The sequence below is a fragment of the Vespula vulgaris genome, chromosome 4 (genome assembly GCF_905475345.1).
Source record: "Vespula vulgaris chromosome 4, iyVesVulg1.1, whole genome shotgun sequence".
Classification (NCBI taxonomy): Eukaryota; Metazoa; Arthropoda; class Insecta; order Hymenoptera; family Vespidae; genus Vespula; species Vespula vulgaris.
This window is the reverse complement of record NC_066589.1, coordinates 2,001,109-2,025,074: the sequence shown is the minus strand read 5'-3', so window position 1 is coordinate 2,025,074 and position 23,966 is coordinate 2,001,109. Positions and strand designations below refer to the sequence as shown.

The following is a 23,966-nucleotide window of genomic DNA, read 5'->3' as shown; positions in this document are numbered from 1 at the left end:
TATCGTTCTGAAAACGACCCCATGAAATAAGCGAGGATAGTTTGAAGCGTACTACTTCACAGAAATGCTACGGAGTTAGTTGAAAACTTCATCTCTCGATCGTACACGCGAAACATGAGTCTTCTACGGGATAGCTCAGTATTTCTCTCCCTCTCCCTCTCTCTCTCTCCCTCTCTCTCTTTCTCTCTCCCTCTCTCTCTCTCCCTCCCTCTCTCTCTCTCCCTCTCTCTCTCTCTCTCCCTCTCTCTCTCTCTCTTTTCTATCATGCTCTCTCGTTGCTTCGAGCAAACTGCTTCGCAACGCGTTTCTGTTCCTTTTACTCGAATTATCCGATATTTCTTGCTCTTCAATAAATTGTCTTTGAGATCGAAGTCCGTTCGAACTGTTACACCTTCGAGAATTCTACCCTTTGAAATAACAATCGTTCCTTTACCTTTCATCCGAATGTTTTTTTTTTATCAAATAAAATACTTATTGCGTACTTGCGTGTGCAATTACTTGAGTGCATGGATACGTGCATGTATGCGTACTAATTTGAAAAGAACTACATCGTAATAACTTTTACACATCTCGTTAGATTCGGCGTCGATTATTTTAGCGTTAATATCGATCGTTTATTTTTCTTCTATTCTATTGAATAACCATTGATAATGATACTAAAATTTTCATTATTTATTTAATCAGATTATTCGGATCAAAAATTTCCGAGAATTTATTAATGAAACTCTCGTTGCCGTATCTTTTGTCTATATCACTATGATATGGTTCTTAAATAAGGCAAATGGAAAAAAAGAGAAAGACAGAGAGAGAGAGAGAGAGAGAGAGAGAGAGAGAGAGAGAGAGAAAGGAAAGAAAGAGAGGAACGAAGAAGAATGGAATTAGAATAATAAACGAGAAGTAATTCTTCTTCGAGAGTTAAGATAGGACTATACACCGACCTCGACGTTCCCAAGAGTATCACGCAGAAGCAAGAAGTTCATTACCTTTTTACCATGCTCCTTCTATTCGACTTAAAGCGTAAAAGTAACGAACAATTCTGTCTATCTTTCTCTTTTCCCACCTCCCTCCCTCCCCCTCTCTCTCTCTCTCTCTCTTTCTTCCTCTCCATCTCTCTTTCTCTCTCTCTCTCTCTTTTCCTCTCCATCTCTCTCTCTTTTCTCCTCTCTCATAATTTCTCTCTCTTTGCTTCTCTCTTTCCTTTTCTCATTATTTCTCTTTTTCTCTCTCGTTATCTCTCTCTCTCTCCCTCTCTCTCTTTCTCTCTTTTTCTATCTCTCTCTCTTTCTCTGCGACATCTGCTAAGAATATTTTACTCTATTACAAGTTCTGTGAACAGTTTGTTCCATGTGTTTAGAAACTATGTTTCTTCGTTATTTCAATTGCCTTTCACTATCTTTTGCTACGTTTGTTAATTTAATTGTTTACAATCTATCTGCCTCAATTTTCTTTAAATTACGTCCTTACTTTTCATTTTTCTTTCTTTTTTGTTCTATTTCCCTCTTATCCTTTCTCCAGTAACAATTTCAATTCTTCACATCATATTTTTCATTTATAATACATCACATATTTTTTTGTTTATTATATCTTTTGATAGGATTTCTTAATTTTATAATTAATTTATTAGAAATATCAATTATACGAGTAACTAAGATAATTGTAATGATATATCAGATACTTTTCTTTTCTTTTAAAAGCTCAATTTCTTTACCATTTTTCTTTTTTCTTTTTTTTCGGTTCATTATCAATTGTGAAGTTTCTATTAATCCTTAATAAGGAGTAAAATACCATGACGTAAATACCATGATAAAGATATAGACAAATATTGAATGAATTTAGAAATAAAAAAAGATGAGATAAAATTTTAATAATTCGAATAGATTTTCACGTGTTCATCTTATCGACGAATAGAATATAAGGAGGTTCCTTTAATCAATACAGGATGATTTGAAAAATATCAATCAATACTTTTCGGTATTTAATTAATATCAAGTTGAATAGTTTATTAATTAGAAAGTTTTAGTGCTATAGAATTCGATATTTGCGAATGATTAGTTAATATTTTTCACGTTTGTTTTTATTCAAATAATGTTTATTCAAATTAAAGTAATGTTTTATCAATACGAATTAATAGATTTACACGATGATATAGTAACGTTGACTAAAGTAATTGAAATTTAATAAATCATTAATTAAAACATGAAGTTAAATATAATTATCAACTTTGACGATGTAATTATATTAAATGCATTCAATAAATGAAAATTAATATATGCATACAAGTACTGACAATATTTCGTAAATGCTTTCACTATGATTTATTAATTTTCTATGACCGATCGGGTTTTGTCTATTAAGACGAGAATAAATCTAATCCACCATTTCTATTTAACTTCATCGATTGAAAATATTTTCCATAAATATTTTAATAAATGAAATAATTTCGATGTCAAATGACAAAACGATGAGTTTTAAAAATAATGTTTCAAGAGACTTCATCATGAATTCTATCCATTTCGCGAAGTCAGGAAAACTTTGATGTAACAACATTGGTAAACTTATTTTCTCGGGGTATTACGAACGTGAGTTTTTCGATCTGGCAATCCACGCTCTTTTTCGAAAGATTCCTCTATTTTTCAAACCTGACTCTTTTACCGAACGATCTGATTTTTCCAAGTGCAAAAAAAGAGATAAACAAAAAGAAAAAAGAAGAAAGAGAAAATAATATTTCGAACAAGATAAAAATCAACTTGGTAGGTCGCAAAAAAGAAAGAGAAACAAGAAAGAGAATGAAAGAGAGAAAAGAGGGAGAGAGAGATATAGAAAGAGAAAGAGAAGGGGAAACGTTACCGTATCTTCGAAAACAACGTGACGGCTTCACCTCCGGTCGTCACTCAAGTTACAATGGAGGGTTCTTACAAGTCGTGTAAGTAAGAAAGAGAGAGACAGAAAGAGAAAGAGAGAGAGAGAGAGAGAGAGGGAAAGAGAAAGAGAGAGTAAGAAACCCGAAGGCAAAAGGATGATTGCTTCGAACACGGTTGGTTCTAACAACTTAATTACAACACAAGGAACTTTGACAGCGATCGATAAAATATACATTCGCACCCTTATCGATATAAAATTCAATCGGAAAAAGCTTCTTCGTTATTCGTTCGTCTGTCTCTATGACACGTATAAGAATACGATTTCTCTTTCTTTTTTTATCTTTCTGTATCTCTTTCTATCTCCGTCAATAAGTCGATTAAAAAAGAAAGAAGAAAAGAAAAATTGAAAAAGAAGCGAAATAAAAATAATAACGAAAGAAGGATGATAAGTGAAAGTGTTCTCTTTTCTCGATATTATTATTCATTATCAATATTGTATTAATATTATATCATTGTACCCAAAGTAAACTGCAAACAAAGAATGATGTGAATAAATAATAAGATGGCAAAAAATTGTTCGTTTTAGTAATAGCGTTCACTTTGACGTTCATCCAAAAAAGACATTGATTTGTTCGATAATCTTCAGTGAAAAAGAAGAAAGAAAAAGAAAGAGAGAAAGAGGGAGAGAAAGAAATGAAAAAGAGAAAAATGCTGGATTTTCAGGATTAAATTAAGAATCTAGCGTTCGATGCATTTAATTGGCTGTTCTTTGATATCATTAAATATTGATTATCTGCCTCTATATGCCTATCTCTCTCTTCCTCTCTTTATATATATAGATATATATACAGATAGTTATATATATATAATTATATGTGTGTGTGTGTGTGTGTGTTGTTTTTATTACATTATATAAACCGAGCCTTTTTCTCACGATATTCTGTTAAAAAATGAATAAGTTTTAATCATTAATATTTTTTTCCTTTTTGAACTCTAACAAGTAAACGATGGATGATACTCGAACGAAAAAATAAATATTAAAACGTGAAAAAAGGAAATAGAATGTCCCTCTCTCTCTCTCTCTCTCTCTCGTTTCAACTTAATAAACGTTGTTATTATCGGTTTTTGTACGTCAAAACTTTCCAAGGTGACCTAGAATATGAAAGTTTCCATTTTGAGATACTTTTATAGCTGATACCAACCAACTGTGCAACTTCTTCGCATATGGTATCGTATTTATTTGTTCGGACGCGGTACGCCAAGAACGTTCATTATCGATTTAATAGATACAGATATTTCTAATTGATTTCAACCGGTGAAATGGAATTAAAAGAACTATAGTATTAATTAACAAACTATACTATTCTTAATTTAGAAATAACATGCTCGTGAAACACTCATACAATATTATTTTATAAAGAAAATTTAGTGTTTTTTTTTTTTCTTTTATTATATTCCATCTTCAAGTATTATCGTTAAAGAAGGTTTAAAAACAACATTTTTGAACTTTTCTCTTTCTTTTTTCTTTCTTTCGATGTAATGATGTTTTGCGATTTAGGCTCTATCGTCGATCATTATAGAAAATAAAAAAATGTGCTTAAAATATCATCCGTATTTCGATGATTTCAAAAGATCGAGAAACGCTGGACTTTATGAAATAAAATTTTTTCCTCAGTCGAGATTTCCGAACCGTGAAAAAAGCATCGAGCCGACCATATACACAAAACACAGAATATAAATCATAAATCACTCAATCAATGCATTTCTAGTATAATCAATTTCACAGTTTCTATTATCCTCTCTTTTTCTCTCTCTTTTTCTCTTTCTCTTGCACTGTACTTTATGTTTATTTTACATTGACCTTATTTCTTTCTTTCAATCATTGGAAACCTTGTTGACTGTTTTATAACTAATGTCTCCGCAATTGAAATCGCCTAAGCTTTCCTCCAGATCGTTAAAAGCAATTATACAAAATTTCATCTGAATTAATTAAAAAAAATAATAGGAGTTTTTGAGAAATTACAATATAAATTAAAACTTTTGTATTAATAATAATAGTGTAATATAATATCTTATATAATACGTGTAATGATGTAATACTAAACAGATAATAATTATATCTACAGAATGAATGGTACAATATTGTAAATTTTTAGAAAATAATAATTGAAAATTCTACTAGATTTATACAACAGGTCCTATTATTAAATCTATCTAATTAACTGAATCTACTTTAGAGTCATTCAACAATATATGATATTGTAAAAAATATCATACCTTACTATCATTAAAAATAATTGATATATATATATATATATCATTTTAATTGTAGAAATATATGAAAAGAGGAAAAGAGAGAAAAAGAGAAAGAGAGTTAGAGAATATCAAATGTATATTAAAGATAAATATAATAAATAAATATATAAAAATATAAAAAAATATATAAATAAACGATCGATAACATATATACACAGATAGAAAAATTTACAAATTACATTTCCTTTTTTATGCTTTTTACAAACGTTTTAAATAATCAGACACATATCATAAAATATCTTAAGCAGTAGTACGATTTTCACGAACTTCCTTTATTTATATAAAAATATAAATCAAGAAGTCTCTATTAATTCAAGAATTCAAGAAAACACGAGACATATATTTTTTCAGCCATCGTATCTCGTTATTGTTATTTTTATTCTCGAAAATAATTTGAAAGATACTAATTAACAAGATCGATAGAGTTTGAAAAGTTTTCTCGAATTGCACGACATCCACTTCGAATGTGCGTATATCGAAAAAAAGTAAAAGTTAAACTAAACTAAAAGAGGACAATACAACTTCTCTCTTCCTCTCTCTCTCTCTCTCTCTCTCTCTCTCTCTCTCTCTCTCTTTCTTTTCTCTCTTTCTCTCTCTCTCTCTCTTTCTCAGCACAGAGAGAACGAGAATATAGCGATTCAGAAGAAAGGGATGCAAAGGGAGGAGGGTTACTCGTTAAGCTTCGAATAAGCTCCGCGTACAGCTCTGCCTTAAGGGCTTGATGACGTAAACAACGATAAACCTGTCCTGTATAAATGGCTGCATAAGCCATACCCACGACAAATAGCTCTGGGATAATATATTAAATTTTTTCTTAGTTTGCCAGTTACGTCTTCTTTGTTTTACTTCTTTCCTCTTCCTTTGTTTTTTTTCCTCATTCTTCTTTCTCCTTTTTTCTTTCTCCTTATTTTTCTCTCTTCCTTCTCTTTTACTTCTTTAACTTCTTCTTCTTCTTCCTCTTCCTCTTCTTCTTCTTCTTCTTCTTCTTCTTCTTCTTCTTCTTCTTCTTCTTGTTCTTCTTTTGAACATAGAGTTCATTAAGAGCAATGATAGTCAACCGTGTTACAAAACAATAATAATAAATACCAACCACAAAGATTCTTTTGTATCGTCAGATTTTATCTTTTCAACGGTTATAAAGAAAGAAATAATATTCTTGTGCTAATCTTAGAAAGAAAAATCCTTTTAATGTTGGAGTTGTTACGAGAATGACGAGAACACAATGCATTTTAATTATATTCAGATATTACATCTCTCTTTTTCTTTCTCTTTCTCTTACTCTCTGCTTGTCTAACTTTCTTGATATTCTATTTTCTAAAACCGTCGTAAAATCGATTAAAACTCATTCATATTTATATCACACTTCGGAATTTTCAATTACTATTACTCACAATCGAAAAGATATTCATTATTACTCGATGAACAAAAAAGCCAAGAGGAATTTTTTAACGAAGAGATCAATCGTATCGAAATTTTTTTACAGCTTCGCCGTGTTTAAAAAAAACAAGAAAAAATTATGCAAAATAATAACGACTCTGTTGGACGTCAAAAAAAAAAAAGAAAAGAAAGAAAGAAAAGAAAAAAAGGAATAGTAATTTATTCCATTTAATAGAAATTAATTTCGTTTTAATCGTTGATATTCCTTGATTCGGTTGCATATTGTAATTTACGCGATTAGCATAATTTACATACGAATACACGAGTAATACAAGTGCATTGAGAAACTGTCCGTAAGTTATTCTATATTATCTTCAAAATTAAAGCCAAAAATTAAGGTATTCCCATAAACCCGTTACGCATATATATGTATGTATAGATATGCATATAAGGGAACGTGTATATAAACGCTATTGTTTTAGTAAACAAATGGGAAAATATTTTCTTTAAGCGAAAGGTAGAAACAAACGAAAAAGCGATTCTCGTTTTCAACGAGAATTCAGTATTCCACGATTATTCTTTTCATCGTTCATCAATTTTGCACGGTTTCACGATTCCTCGGTTTCCAAGTATTTGAATAGTAATTGTTCGCAACCTCAACGCAAAGCATTTTCTTTCTCTCTCTCTCTTCTTTTTTTCTCTCATTTACACAATCAGAATTTTCCAACTTGTCCAGTTTAGCTGAAACAAGCGTGTAGTTGTGTTATCGATTAGTATATAGTTATATACAAGTTCAACCACGTGTACTGTAATGTCCTTTCGAGTTTATATCCGTTCCGCACGATAAAAAGAAAGAGAAAGAAAAGAGAAAGAGAAGGAAGAAATAGGAAAAGAAAAAGAAAATCTAAAAGAATTCTTCAAAATGCAAAAACGAAAGATATTTTAAATAAATGTTATATACATATAAATATTTATATTACATATTATTAAATTTTATATATATATATATATATATATATATATATATATATATATTCATAAAGATGTATCTCTCTTCGATATTATTCGAAATTGATAGAAATTATTGTAAAAGATATCTCCTTCTCATCCCTTTAAATATTATATTTTGCACGGGCATAGGCATAAAAATTTACTCGTCATGTTATTACCAAGCTTGGTGAATTCGTCGATTGGAGGTCCGATGATTTATTGCCTGATCTATAAAAAAGCTTCTTCATCTATCAGTGTCCCGACTTACAAAAAGGCAATCGACCGCATTTTGTCAATAGCCACTGTACTTCCGGATGATGGTCGAAGATGAACGAAAGTAGTTTTATTTGATACACAATACGCATGTGTCCCATCAAACTATCATACTTTTTAATATTTACAGATGATAATAGATGTCAAGAGGAAAACGAGAGATGTATAAATACTTTTGAATATATTTTCGTAATTATCATTGAAATTTAATCTCTGCTATGAATTATTACGATTAACATTACTGTGTTGTTATAATAAAAAAAAAAGAAGATATTTATTTGATCTTGCCTTTATACGACATGATGGTCGACGCATCATTTTTTTAAATAAACATTTTTTACATCTACATTATCTAGAGAATGAATCATAACTAATCATCATTATTTCGTTGTGATTTTAATCACAGTTTAACGATACGATTAACTAAGTTTCGGTACGTCGAATAAATAACAAATTTAACAAGTATATCCTCTTACACGGTAAATACACGAAACGTCTGACACTTCTCCACGGAGATCAGTGGAGAAATCCAATTAATTTTTGATGAACCACGATGGATGTTACACCTATATACAGGATGTCCTACCGAACTTAAGCATCTTAAATATCTCCGTTGCATGTAATGATACGAACGAATTTCAGAATAAGATATCATTTCGTTTATAAAACAATAACGTTTTCATTTACATACGAAATCTTTTTTTTTTTCAATCATTTTGTCTCAACATTTCATTATCATCGATGATTTCTTTTAAATAGGTCGATCATATTTCTTATTTTATAAATTAAAATAATGTAATAACAAGAGAAAAAGAAGAAAACCCATATAAATTTTTTAAAAAGTTCGATTCTAAAATTTAAAAAGCAATCTTTTCTTTATGATATTTCTTCGAATCGGATAATTTCTTTTTTATTATTCTTTTTTTTGAAATTTATTATATCATATTATCAAAAGCGATGGGGATATTTTAGACTGTTCAATTTAGATAGGACATATAATATATATATATTTCATCGTAATATATATAATTTTATAAATATAATATATATATATATATATATTTCATCGTGTAACACATAAAACTTGTAGAGAATCTCATGTTTTTTCGTGTATGCTTGAACAGTACATACTTACGTATGTATATACGAAAGACAAGAACAGCAGTGTTCTTCCTTTATCTTGTAAAACGTCCAACCACCATGAAATCGTTAGAAGGGAAATGCGTAAAATTTATGATTCATAGAATTCTCGATCTTCTCGTGTCTCACATGCCGAGAGATCGATATATAAATTTTCAAGACGACGACGAACGAAGGTAGTAGAAAAGGGAAGTAAGGATATCTAAGCTTATCCCTTTCTCCCTTCCTCTCTCTCTCTCTCTCTCCCTTTCTCTACCTCTACCTCGGTCTATCTATCTATATGTCTATCTTTCTTTCATTCTTTCTTTCGAGAAGCTACGAAAAGTTCTCTCACGGGGCAGAGAAAACTAAGATGGTAGGATGCAGTAAGATACGAACAATCGGTCCCAGAGTGACGGATATTTAATTTTCCATGAGCCGTACCATCCGGCAAAGGATTGATTTCCCTTCGTATTACAGGTCCTCGTTCTATAGTCTAACCTTCCTCCAATCGGCCGAATATCGACTGACACCGCTGGATGGTGAGATTTCTACAAAAGAAAACCATTTCCATCTCTCTCATCTCTCTCTTCTCCCTCTCTTTCTTTCTCTCTCTCCCTCTCTCTCTCCCACTCCCATTTGCCGTCTGATATTCAATTATTCTCGAATAAAAGGGACTCGACCATACATATATCTCCTTCTGTACTCTCGCTCTTCTATTTTCATCGATTTATTTCATCTTTTTAAATTTCATAACTAATATTTGAACTTATTTACTTAGAAATTTATATTTAACTTGCAACTCTATTTCCGAACTCATTTCGTATGTATCACTCGACTCATGGAAATTCTGTTTTCCTTTTTTTCTCTTCTCTTTTTATAGATAGTTTTTCTTATTACCTGAAAATGTAATAGAGTATTATATAAAGTTATATCTCTATTTATAGTTTAATTAAAGTTGTGTATTATATCATCTATGATCTTTATTCTCGATAATTTTTATATCATATCTTGCTCGGAGTAAACAAATCTATCATTCGTTCATTTCTCTTTCTCTCTCTTCACTCCCATTTTTCTTTCATTTAACTATTCGAACAAATCTTATCCTTTTCTTAGAATCATAAAATCTCATAGCTTCTTATTTCTTTTTTGCGACGACCCATATACGATATCACGATAGATAGATTCCAACTATCCGGACGATCCCACGCGCGCGAGCCTAATGCACGATAAGATAGAGAACCCCGGAATTACCACCCCCCCGCCCCCCATTTACCACCCCCTTTGAATGCGACCAAGTGGAAGTACTCAGTCACGCAGAAATCAAGCCGACCGTACCGAGAAGGCCGATTGTTGATAGAAGATGCTTCAAAGTAGTTTAGCATTACAATGTATCACGATTATATCTATGTTATGTATACATGCAATCATTTATGATTTCATTAGCAAAATCAGCGAAATCATTTCCGAGCGATAACAGATAAATTATTATCGGCGCTACGAATATCACGAATACAAACGTATCGGAAGCAGTATATTTTGTTAAATCCTCAGCATTCTCGATCTCTCTACGCGGTAACAAAATCGATACGATTATTGATATTATTATAATAATCGATACTCGATTAAATACAAATTATACATTTAAACTTCCCTTCCTTCCTCTTGATTAATCGTTGATAAACCAACGAAACCTATAAAAATGTTTCATTTCCAATTAAGCCGATATTAATTCGTAATTAATTCGAAATATTTTTCAATACGATTATAACTCAAGTTTGCTTTAATTTTAACAAAGTACTTACATAAATGAAGAGAAAGAGAAAGAGGTACATGAGTATTTCGTAATCGTTAAATTCACTGTTCGGATTTAAACGCTGTTAATTTGTGAGAAAAAAGAAAACAAAAAAAGAAGAAAGAAAGAAAGAAAAAGGAGAAGGAAAAAACGAAACCCGAATCATCTGATCGTGAAGCGACTCGTTTTCTTCCATCATCGTAATAGTATTATCTCACTAACTATTTAGAACTTTCCGCGTAATAATATTCGCCGTTAGACGACATTAGCGATACGACATTATACGATAGGATATGAATACGGTTGCGAAGAGAGAGAGAGAGAGAAAGAGAGAGAAGGGGTGGAGAGGTGCCTTCTCAGTTTAGCTTAAACGCGATTTTCAGGAAGCAATAAATTCCATAACACGTCGCTTTCTCTACTGTACCTAAGGTTGTCCATATGCCGGTGTCATCCGTATTTCATACGCGCTTGTTGACAATAGATGTGCCGGAAGAAGTTACCAGTCGTTAAATTCGGACAGAATGATGGGAACCCGACGTAAACTTCGTAATGGACTTCCGAAAGGCTCCCTCGTCGCAACGATGGACAGTGTAGCGTCGATTTATCCACCCTTAACCACCCTTTTCTCTCTCTCTCTATCTCTCTCTCTCTCTCTCTCTCTCTCTCTCTCTCCTCCCTTTCTTCTCTTTGTCTCTGTCTCTTTACATCTATCTGTCTCAGCTCGTCCGTCTTTCTGTCTCTTTCTCATTGTCTCTCTTTCTTTTTATTAGTCTTTCTTTTTCTATCTTTGTCCGTCCTGTCTCCCTTTTTCTCACTCACTCTGTCTGTCTGTCTGCCTGCCTGCCTGTCTTTTTTTCTCTCACTCATTTTCTCTTTTTGCCTATTTGTTTTTCCTTTCCTCTTGTTCTGTCTGTCTGTCTGTCTGTCTGTCTGTCTCTGTCTCTCTCTCCCTTTCTCTCTCATTTTCTATATCTCTATCTCTCTTTCTCTTTCCCTCCTTCCCTCGGGATTTACGATTTCTCGTAAATTGAGTTTCGCTGCCGAATTGTCTCCTCTCTTTTTCTCTTTCATACTCGCTCGATCCGCGACAGAGCTACGAACGAGTATCGTTCTAGAACGGGAATGGAAATGTCGCTGAAAAATACAGGCGATAGCGCGAAAGGTCAGACGCGAGTTTTCCGACCCCCGTTTCCCTTCGCCGCCGCCCCTTTACCCCTCCATCTCTCCACCCCACCACTCTTCCATTCCACCACTCCACCACTCCTCTCGTCATCGTTTTACAGTACGCTTCGAATTATTTTGTAATTCTATCAACATTGAACGGGAACATTTAATATGCATACACACACACATATATATATTTATACATACATAAGTATATTTTTCCTAGATAGACGGGACATGTTTCTTTTTTTTACGCTTGGATTTATTTCCAATCGAAATTGATAATTAAACATTTCATGTTTCATTCGATTTAACTTTAACTTTACATTTTATTTAATATCTTTGTTTCTCTTTCGTCCTTTATTTTTCTTTTCTTTTCTTCCTTTCTCTTTTAATCCATTTCCATTTATTTTTATTTTCTGGTAATTAAATAAGGAAATAAATCCTTTTATTTACGACAAATAAAAGCTAGAATACGAATGTAAAAGAACATGTGGGTAACGTATTAACGTGCGTCCATACACGTGAGTATACTACATGTGTAATTGAATATATTAATGTATAGATTTTTTATTTTTCATTAATTTTTTGTTTTCGGATTTGGAGCGATTCATTATATATAAATAAAACGTTTACAAGAAAATTTTATTAAACATCGGATTGTCTCGTCGGTTGAATTATTTTGCGTGTTATAAAAAAATTTGAGGTATTAAACGAAGCAACGATGATCAAAGCTCGAGAAAATCTCTTGGTAAGGTATTAGCGTTAGAGCAAACGAATTTTAAGGCGGCGAGGAAGACTCGTAGGGTGTTCGAGTAAAGGACAAGGAAAAAGGTAAGAGAGAAGAGGTTGCTCGCTTCGTAAGTAGGTCGCATCTCACAGCTCGATATCGTCGAATACTCTTTTGTGTTCACCGTTAAATTGGGTTACGGGGATGCCTCACGGCCGTGAGGGTTCTTTCACTTTTATAGAATCCACGCGGAATTTTAATGTCATACTTTTGATCGATCGAAAATCGACGTCTGATTTTAATGAACGATTTTCACGCTCGCGAGGTTAATGCACTTTTCCGAAAGTCTCATACGTCGATGGAATGAAGCTTCACGCGAAGATTGACGTTCGTTCAACTTTTTTTTCGGGGGGTTTTTTTTTGTTTCTTCTCTTTTTAACGATCTATAAAATATTTCATTCTTATCCGGATAAAACATCGCAGCGTCGACAATATTAAAAAGGAAAAAAAAAGAGACAATTCAATGATAACTATTTCACCGTCTATGATCCAATTTATTTTGTCATGTTTCGAAACGATATAATGTCAGGCTTATTATTATCCCAATTGATAATAGCATGACTGTACTACAGTAACTATAATTTATACCGGACAAGTGTCGAAAATATGGAATAAAAGAGAGAAAAAAGAAAGTCTACATATGAATCTATAATTTCAAAGTTATATCATCGAATTTATGTCGTTCGATTTCCTACTCAATATGATATCAGATTTATATTATCAGATTTATATTATAATTAATGTTAGCATAATCATACTTTACTGAGTATAATTTATAGTTAACAAATGTCGAGAAAAATGAAATAAGACAAAAAAAATATAAGTGTATCTACCAGTGTATGATTCGAACGTATGTTATTATATCATCGAATTTACGTCGATCGTTAATCCTATTTAAAATACGAGCGGGTGGAAATAAAAAGAAAAAGGAAAAAAAGAAAGAGAGAGAGAGAGACAAAAAAAGAAAAAGAAGAAGAAAAAATCGATTTAACGTTGGAACGAATACCGAAGAATAAATCGAAAATGAATCGATTAAAAACGTCGATAGACGTTTGATTCCTCTTGTATAGCTTGCTCTCGGCATATCGTTCTAATTAAACGATGCAATTTCGAGAGCATTACGCGTGTATTTATATCCACATTCCGAGCTCTTCGTTTTAGCACGGGAAAGAGAAAGAAAAGAAAAGAGAAAGAGAAAGAAAAGGGTAGAGAAAGGAGGGTGGTAAAAAAATATATATATATATATTGGTAGGAGTCGAAATTAGGGTGTGAATATCACCGATTGGCTCCTTATCGTCGTTACGTGCATGGTATCAAATGCAACGAAACGACAACGTTATTATCGTCGTCGACGACGATGCCATCGTGAAAGCGCTTCGTCGTTTTAATAAAGATCGCGATTGTAACGAGAAATCTCGTAGCGGGTCACGCCGAAACAGCATCAACGTAATTTAATTAAGAAGACTACACGACGTCCTTGTCTAATTAAGTATCCGTATACAGTTGTCTTTTTTTCTTCTTCTTTTCTTTCTATCGTTTCTTCTTCTTTTTCTTCTGCTTCTTCTTCTTTTTCTATATTAGCGCAATTTCATCGAGTTAAAAATGTGAAATACGAAATCCAAGGTAAAAGTAAAATATAATAAATCAAAAGATAAGTAGTGCATTGTACACACTCAACATCTCAATTTTATCTACTATTATCGTCGCCATCTTTTCTTTTTCTTTTTTTTTTTTTTCTTTTCTTTCGTTCGTTCAAACAATCATTATTATTTTAAACCGGTTTTATTATATTTACTTTCCACTGTCTTATTCGAAAAACGAAAGGAAGAGATAGAAAAGAATTGAACGTCGTGAGAGAAATCTTATCGTATTCGCGTTTCATCTTCGAATATTATAAGTCGAGTTCCTCTCATGCTCTCGTCCCATCATCTCTCTTTCTCTTTCTCTTTCTCTTTCTCTTTTTCTTTCTCTTTCTCTTTCTCTTTCTCTTTCTCCTTCTCTTTCGTTCTCTGTCCCGTACATATACAGATGCGTTATATATCCGGAAAATACATATCCAGATCATATTTCCGGCAGCTCTTTTCCACAGTATAGATATTCGAGTTATATGTGAGAATATACGAGCGGTGAGCCAGTGATATCGTACGACGTCAATACTTGAAATTTCACGATTTACGAATTTCTTCGGCTTTCCTTCCAATTTCTTTTTCTTTTTTTCCCCTTCGTTCTCTTGGTTTCTTCTTTTTTTTTTTTTACTTTTTTTTTTTAACAAATAAATCGATCATCAGATATATCATCGATCTCAATCTCTCTCTCTCTATCTCTCTCCCTCTCTCGTCTGTTAAAATTTCAAGAAAAAATTCTCCACAATTTTTCGTACACGAAAAGTGCATGGAAAGTTTTTCTCAGACACGAGGTTTCCACGCGGATACAACTTTCGCCATTATTCACCGATACGTTGTTTCTTCTCTTTTTCCACTCCCCTTTTTCTCTCGTTTTCTCTTTCTTTCTGGAGAGGATTTCGTTCATAAAAAAAAAAAAAAGAGAAAAAAAGGGAAAAAAAGTCGTACAAGTTCGAATCGAAAATCGATGTTACGTACTACGGTCTTACAGTATCGTACATAATTTCTTTGGATTGTAATAAATTTTGTTTTGTTTGTTAACAATTGAATCACACGATATAGCTCATCAACTTTTTTAATATTATAGCATATTATGATTTGAAAAACAATTAAGATATTTTCATTAATATTCGATCTAAAATATATTAATTATCACACGCGATAAAGCTCATCTATATTTATAATATTAAAAACATTTTGCGAGTTCAAAAAAAAAAATGTTACGATGAAAAAAAATCATCTTAAATTCATTTAATTAACTACGATCTATACGTCGAAGAAACGATGAAGCTCATAAATATTTATAATATTAATATTTTGTGATTACAAAAAAGAAATTCGATGTAAAAACATAATGAAGAACACAATATTAAATTCATTTAATCGATTAAAATATTTCAAGATTTTCGAAGGCAGTCTGGTCTATAATTATTCGTGTTAGAAAATGTTTAAGTACGGCATGAATAATTAAAAGGACATAATCGCACCTTTCTTGCTTACTCGCTCGTAAGAATCGCGTTGTCGCTTCGAGTTGGTCACGAGCACGAGTTCGATGTGGTAAAATTCTCAGCGTCTTCGCTCGGATGCTGCTCTGTGGAAAGTGAAGCCTCGAACTTTCGACTTGGCGAAGTCGTAATTCAATGTGATGTTCGACCTGAGCGTCGTTATCGGCTTCGAACTTTAAGTCCTTGTCCCTTCCTTTCTCTCTCGTTCTTTCCCTACTTTTATTTCCTTTTTATCTTTTCTTCCCTTTTTTTTCTTTTGTCTTTCGATTTTTCTTCATTTTCATAATAAACGAAATATATTATGAAAATATATAATAATATCTCGCGATAAATATTTGTTGTTACATCGAATTTCTACTGAGAAAATGTGACTTAAATTGGAACAAATTTGTTCACAATGAATACATACATGTTTAAATTATATGACAAATTTCTTTTTAATAACGAATAAATATTTAAATATTAAAAAAAAAAGTTTAAATTTTCACGGTTAACGACCTACTGACGACAATAACAATTGTTACGGTTATTGATTTAATTTAGTTTATGTAAGTTGCATTATGTCGCACGTGAGAAATGCTAAGTTCATCGGTTCTGGTGCTTGTCGTTAAACATACTCCTTGATTTTCGAGTAATCCCTTGTCCGTCGTGGAAAATTGAGTAATTAACGTAACACCATAAGTGCTCTCAATTTACACGATAACGATGGATAACCTCTTGCAACATGCAACTCTGTGACTTCGATTCGTCTCGTGGATCTCTAATGAAATCGCGATAATTATCTTAATTACAAGCGCAATTAGATGGAAACCCGTCTAATATCCAAAGGGAGAAGATGAGATCTCGTTCGTTGATGAAAAGGAAACGTAGTGACGTTCTGTGTGAATGCAACGAGGGAATTAAGTAGCGATTAGGCGTACAACATGTTTTCATTTTCCCGAAAAAAGTTTCTCATAATTAGACGAAATTTATTTCGTACAAATGAATTCAATGATATAAGATCTTTTAATTATCGCAATTTAAACGATTGGAATTATAAATATTGGACTTTAGGAGAAAAATTAAATTAATAAAATTTATTAATTGACATAAAATCATATATACAGAAACTGATGTGGAATATTAATTTGACATTTCCTATCTTTAATTTATATGTAGCTTTGGAAATAATTTTTCACATTAATCGGAGACAGAAATTGATTATTTTCATACTTTGCTTTCTTCTGCATTCATTTATTTATTATATATTATACCTAAAGAAATACTAAGATATTTATACCTATATTATACCTAAAGAACTACATACAGCGTCGATAATATTGCCATTTTTTAAACCCCTTCTGTAACCAACACGCGTTACAAATATGTACAAGGATATTACCTACCATAAGGGGCTTAAAAATAGTCTGATAATTAATATTTGCCAACAATATTATCAATGAAATGTAAAATACTGTCGATCTCAAAGCTCAATATTTAATATTCCTATAAAAACAAGAATTCACAGATCATTAATTCGTTGTCTCTATTACTTTATAAATTATTCATTCGTTAGAATTTTCACGATATCAAGAGAATAGAGAAGAACTCCCTGTAGTCGCGCCTAAAAATTGAAGGAGAACCAGTGAAATGGAATGAAATAAAAGAGAAAGAGAGAATCGGAATGAAGGATGTTGGAATAATACGAAAAACGACTCGGTTGTGGAATTGAAGATGCGAGAAGTAAAAAGGAGAAAAAGAAGCCTCCGTAGACTCGAGCAGTTGCAACGTCGAGTTCTCGAGCGAAGTTCATGTGAACGTTCTCGTGAAGACGAGAAAAAGAAAAAAGAAAAGAAATAGAAAAAAGAAAAAGAGAGAGAGAGAGAGAGAGAGAGAGAGAGAGAGAGAGAGAGAGAGAGAGAGAGAGAGGGCGACAAACGAGATCTCTTATAGAATTTAACATTCTACAGAAATTTCACGAACGATTTTGTCGAGATTATTCAGATGTTTTAATCCCATGTAAAGTAATTTTTAAACGCGCTGTCCGAGCATAGAGAAATTAGATACATTCAAGGACGTTGATAGATCGCGCGCGAACACGTTATATAAAAAAGGATTCCACTTGGGAGGCTATAACGCTATTTTCGTGTTCATCGATAGCACCATAACGAAAGCACGAACACGATCGAACACGATCCCAGATTACAAGATGGATTATTTTTCGTGTGACAAACGTGTAATGTAACGCTACTGCATTCGTTTGTAATATTTATTTATTTATTTATTTATTTATTTATTTATTTATTTATTTATCCGTTCCCAACGAGGAAAATACTTTGATCTCCGAACGAACTAGATTTTTCGAAACTCGATGAAAAATATATCGATGAACTGATGACATTTGAAAATATAAAAGAGAATGGATTACAAACGAAATGATGTACATATGAAAAAAAGAAAATGGATGACGGATTCTCGATTTAAATATTCCAATGTGAAAAAAAAAAAGAAAAAAGGAAAAAAAATATCGTCCTCGATGAACGCGTTTGAAAATTTATCGCACGCTTCTGTACGATACGTGTGCGTACCGAACGCGAAGAGAGTCGTTCATTCCTCGTGGATTACTTCATTCCTCGGCCATCAGAAGCACTTGAATTCCAGGACGTCCAACTGTTCAATTGAAAATCCCAATATTCCTCCGTCATCGATGGTGCACAACGTGTTTCGCGAGAGCCTCCGCAACGAGTTGTTCTCGTGACACGATTTTGTCCTGGAATTTGCTGGCTATTTTCTACACATATATGCACATACATATACATATATATATATATATATATATATATATATATATATACACATACATACATACATACAAACAGACACGTACACGGACACGCGCGTTCTCTCGTATAAACACGTAAGTAAATACAAGAGTAAATCATGCAAGAACAAGAATGATCCAACTAAGAAATTTCTTGGAATATTTTCGAAATTTCTCCTCTTTTTTCTCGTGAAAAAATCATTCGTTTCGTGTAAAGAAATGAAAATTTCTCAAAACTGACACATATACGTGCGATAAACGCGTGAATGTAATTCCATATTGGTGAATAACGGAATTAATTACGACACTATCAAATGGGAAAGTTCTCCGCATGACTGAAATTCAGAGAACAACGTCGTTAACAGCACCGCGAACGTCGTCATTGCTGGCGTAGCAGACGCTACATTGAAGGCTCATGATACGCGTTAGGTTGCTAATGCTTAATTGGACGATATTTGCCGAACTCATGTAATCACCTGTTGCTCCTTCGAACCCTTCCTTTCTACTCTTACACCTTCCGATCTCGAGAAGAACGAACTCTCTGGTTACTTAAATTCATTGTGAAATAATTCAAAAGCAATAAAGAAATCAAACAAAGATAAAAAGAAGAGGAAGAAGATAAAAGCACCAGCAGCATCTCTGTATAACAAAGGATACTCGGCTTATTTTAAATATTCTTATAGATGCGCGATCCTTTATGAATCTCTTAATTTTTTAATAATACCGCCATTTTGAAACCCAAAGTCGAGTCGAACTGTTGGATAATTACTGTTGGATATTTCTTGAAAATAATTTCAATTTTACTATAACAAATTAATTTATGCATTCGTTCAGACAATAGATCGAACGAACATATATTAATAGTTAGATTTTTATATGTAAATATCCAAAAAAGAGATAATCGTCTGTTATATTTTTCGTCATGTTAAAAATTTAAGAAGCTGCCTTTATATATATATATCATATCATGCTGATATATAAGCATAAAAGGCAGAAACAAAGATATCGTTTTATAGAGATAGAAAAAAGTACACGTATAATAATTACGAAGAAATACTGAAAGTGTAAAAGATAGAGGAAAGTTGAAAAGCAAAAAGAGACATTGTGGGTAGATGAAAGGAAAGAGATGTAGGATATCTTAATGTTTTATTTATTATACAAAGGAACAAGCAACGCGGAATTATCTTTTAATTAATGACGAAGCTCCGACGAAAACGAGGGTCCTCGTTTGGGGATTTATAATGTAAAAAAAAAGAAAGAAAGAAAATAAAAGGGAAAGAAAAGGAAAGAGAAGAAGGATTGAAAGGATGTGCCTTTTCGCAGATTTACGTAGATAGATATTAAGACCTATGCGTCTCACTTAACGAGGCCTCGGACGAATAACCATCGTTGTGTATTCAATTAATTAATCCCCGTGAGCTTACTCGAGATTTACGTTGTTGAAAGTAAGGGTCGACGCTGAGTAACACACCGAACGATAAGTCGATGTGGACGGGTACAAAATAGGATGAAAATATTTTAACCTTCGAAAAGGAAGGATTTACATGCAATATAACGGAGTTGACCCACTTTCAACAAACAAAAGTGTAGATATCGTTATGGGAAAACTAACATTGATAATAACAAACTATTTCAATGAACAAATTCATACAAAATTTTATATCTTCGATAACGAAGAATTGAATTTGTTTTCTATTATATATAAATATAAAGAATGGAACGTTTTGAGTGTTACAAGTTGGGTTTTTCTTTGAAAAAAGAATAATGGATCGAAAAAATATTTCGGCAATCCTGAACTAATAATTACTTGTAATTATTATTAGTTGTGGCATAATTATAAAATATTAATATTAATATACTCTAATATTTACTTAATAACTAATAGAATACATTTTTCCTTAAAAGTTTTAAATAAAGATTTACTGCTATTTTTTAATTATGGATTGTTAATTATAATATTATATATATATATACTTGTGTGATAAGATTAATCCAACCTATGTATCAGCCGATTGCTCGATCTTTCTAAATATATCTACAAGTTCAGACAAAAATGACTCTTTCCCTTTCTTTCTTTTCTTTTTCTTTTTATTTTAATATTTAAAATCAATCAATGTTAAACTCAAACAAGGGTTCAAACAATGACGACAATAATACGAAAAAAAGAGGAAGTAGAAGAAAAAGAAGAAGAAGAAAAACGAACGAAATGGGTTGGAAACATGCGTTTCTCGATCGTTAAGGTAGACATTAAGGAAAGTATTTCTTAATTAGTGGCTTGGTCTGAAACGATGGTTAGAAGTCAGTCCAGTCTTAAAAAGTCGTAGTAACCATCGTTGGCGCTCCCTTGAACACCCAAGCCGAGCCCTAATGCGGGAGTTTCTCGTAGATCATGATTTGTCTCAAGTGCTTGAACTTTTCCACGTCAACGTTCTTCTAGATAGCCAATATAAAACCTTGGCTTGATCCAAGATTAACGCGGCCAATGATGCCGCCGCCCTATTGACGTTAATACTAAAAATAATCGACCTCTGTTTTTTTTATCCTTCTTGTTTTTCTTTAATTCTCATTCATTTCGATAATTTTTGTTAACAATAATATACATTTATACTATTAAGATAAGGCCTGAAAAGAAAAATGTTGATACTTGCAAACGATCAATATTAATTAAAGTAAACGTTTTATATCGTTTACAGATAAAACAGAAGTTATAATTTTTTGAAAATTATTTTTTCCATACACGCGCACACACAATATTATTATATGATAAATATTAATATACGATAAATAATTGACAAGTATACCAAAAATCTACTATCGAAAAAAAGAATATTGATGACGTTAACGAGACCATATAAAAAATTATGAAACGTACGAAACACGTAAGAAGAAAAAAAAAAAAAGAATAAGATCATGAAATTGAAGATGAGAAAATTGATTTTCGTGGATTTTTACGTTAGTTCTTTTCTGCTCGTTGAAAAACGAACGTTTCGCTTTATGACCAAAATTTCATCTCTTTGTGCCTGGACTCAAGCCTCGGGTGAACATTTTTCTACTTTCCGACGGGTGTCGCCTATCGTAAAGACAACTTTATGGTTTGTCACACGAGAGCACACACTTAAATGTACCGCGATAGTCTCTATTCGTGAAAAGGGAAACAAAGAAAGAAAGAGAGAGAGAGAGAGAGAGATAAAGAGGGAAGCAAAAGAAGAGAAAAAAAGAAACGCGAAGTGCAGCTTTGTAAAAGCGAAATTTTTTCGGACATCCTTTCTTTCTTTTTTCTTTTTTTTTTTAACAAAACTACATATCTATGAAATAGAAAAACGTAGTATATATGTGTGTATATATATACATGTATGTGGATATATATATGTATATTTGAGTATATATATATATACATATATGCATATATAGCAGAGGAAACCAATCTTGCAAAAATTCAACAAATCAACGAGTGAATATTGCTCGAATAACGAAATAAACGAATTCGTCGATTTTTCATCGTATCAACGGTAACGACAAAAACAGCTACGGCATGATAACAAAAAAGACAAACCAAAAACAATTTGAGCTTTTTCACATTGGAATCGAAACGATACAAATTCTCGACTGCAATTCGTTTAAAGCTTTTTGAAGAATATTTCAGTTATTTCCATATACATTTATGCAAAAAAAATTTGTTATCATTTACGTAAACGTCCTTTCATCGATGCATGTTTGCTCAAACATGTGTAAACACTTTTAATAATTCTATTAAATAAATACAAATTTTATCGTTTCATATTTGTTACTTAAATTCGAAAAAAGAAAGAGGAAAGAAAAGAAAAAAAGAAAAAGGTGTAAGTATCGTTTGATACTTTGAAATATTTTCGACGTCATTATGATAGAAAAAAAAAAGAAAAAGAAAAGAAAAGAAAAGTTTGAAATAAGTTATTTTTATTTGAAAATCCCGATACTTAAACTCAATGCGAGTTTTCATTTTACTATTCTACTAGTGAATGTTCCAAATATCCGATACAGAATTCTTCGACTACCTGACAAAAGGTACACCTGAACCTGAATTTCTTTCGGACGAATGCCTGGAGTTAAGGATAAGGTTCTACTGACAGTGATGAGAAGCGTTCGATCGGAAAATTGGCATGTTTATCGAAGTTTTGCGAGAGTATCGTGACTCACAAATATATACATATATACGTACATACATATATGTATGTATATACGTACGTACATATGTACATAGATATCTAGACATGGGTTATTGTTACGTGTCCTGTAAATGTCGCGATATTCCGGTAAGTCCACTTACAAAAACGTTATCGATTCTGTCATTGTAAATACATATATGTATATATAGTTACACGATATACACGTTACGATATATACATTTCGATATATTCCAAATATCTTTCATAAATCGATCAAAGCGATTTTTCTTGATTATCATTAATAATATCAAGGAAAAATATTATAATTTTCCTTCTTTCTTTTTCCTTTCTTCGTTTAATATCTCATTCTTTTATATCTTTTGTTCCTTTCTCTTTTCTTTCTTTTAATTCTCTCGTTACAAAAATTTATGTAATATCAAAAAAGTTGGAGAAATGGGATGGAGGAAATAGTTATTGTTCCGTTCTTTTTGTTTTTTCCTTTTACTTTTTTCTTTTCTCGTGTTGTATTTTTCCAAATGCTGACTTGTTTCGTTTCAAGTGGTTCAACACGTGAGCGATATAACAATGTGAATATATTCCTAGCGTTTTAAATGCACGAAGACTACGACTATAACAATGACGACGACGACTTCTACGACTACGACTACGACGACGTAGACGTCGACGACGGTTCGATGCACCGGTATTAGTAATTCGCGGGCATTCTTGCAACGTAAATTATTCTGATGATATCGATTAACCACCCGACTGTTACGGAATATCATGTTGAATGATATATGATGATGATGATATCGTAGTGTGAAATAGAACGGTAAACTAGGTATTATACGTATATAGGGTGTTCCATCTAAATCGAACGTTTTAAATATCTCGTTTAATTTTTACCATAGAAAAAAATGTCATAGAATAAACGATGTTTGTTTAGAAGACACGAATAGAAAGATCAATGAAAGAAAAATTTATCTTAACAAGTGTTCAAAGTAATGTCCATCAACTTCGACACGAAGCTTTTGTAAGTTCTCATTAGGGATGAATTAATTTCAAGTCATTCTTATGTTTTTAGAAATCTACATCTTTTTAGAGTTGGTAATTATTAGATTCTTATTATTTCTATAAAACAACGTTATTGTACAATGAATTTTTCGAGATATAAATATATAATTCTACTTAAAAAAAAGGAACTTACATAAA

General features: G+C 32.1%; 2 protein-coding genes across 5 annotated transcripts in view; one reads left to right on the top strand and one right to left on the bottom strand.

The window, feature by feature from the left end:
- The window catches only part of LOC127063183 (dynein regulatory complex protein 9), a 72,157-nt gene that overhangs the window by 4,258 nt on the left and 43,933 nt on the right, over positions 1 to 23,966 (top strand). The window lies entirely within an intron of this gene.
- LOC127063178 (acetylcholine receptor subunit alpha-like) overlaps positions 1 to 23,966 on the bottom strand; it is a 93,821-nt gene that overhangs the window by 27,337 nt on the left and 42,518 nt on the right. The gene's annotated exons all lie outside the window — the stretch shown is intronic.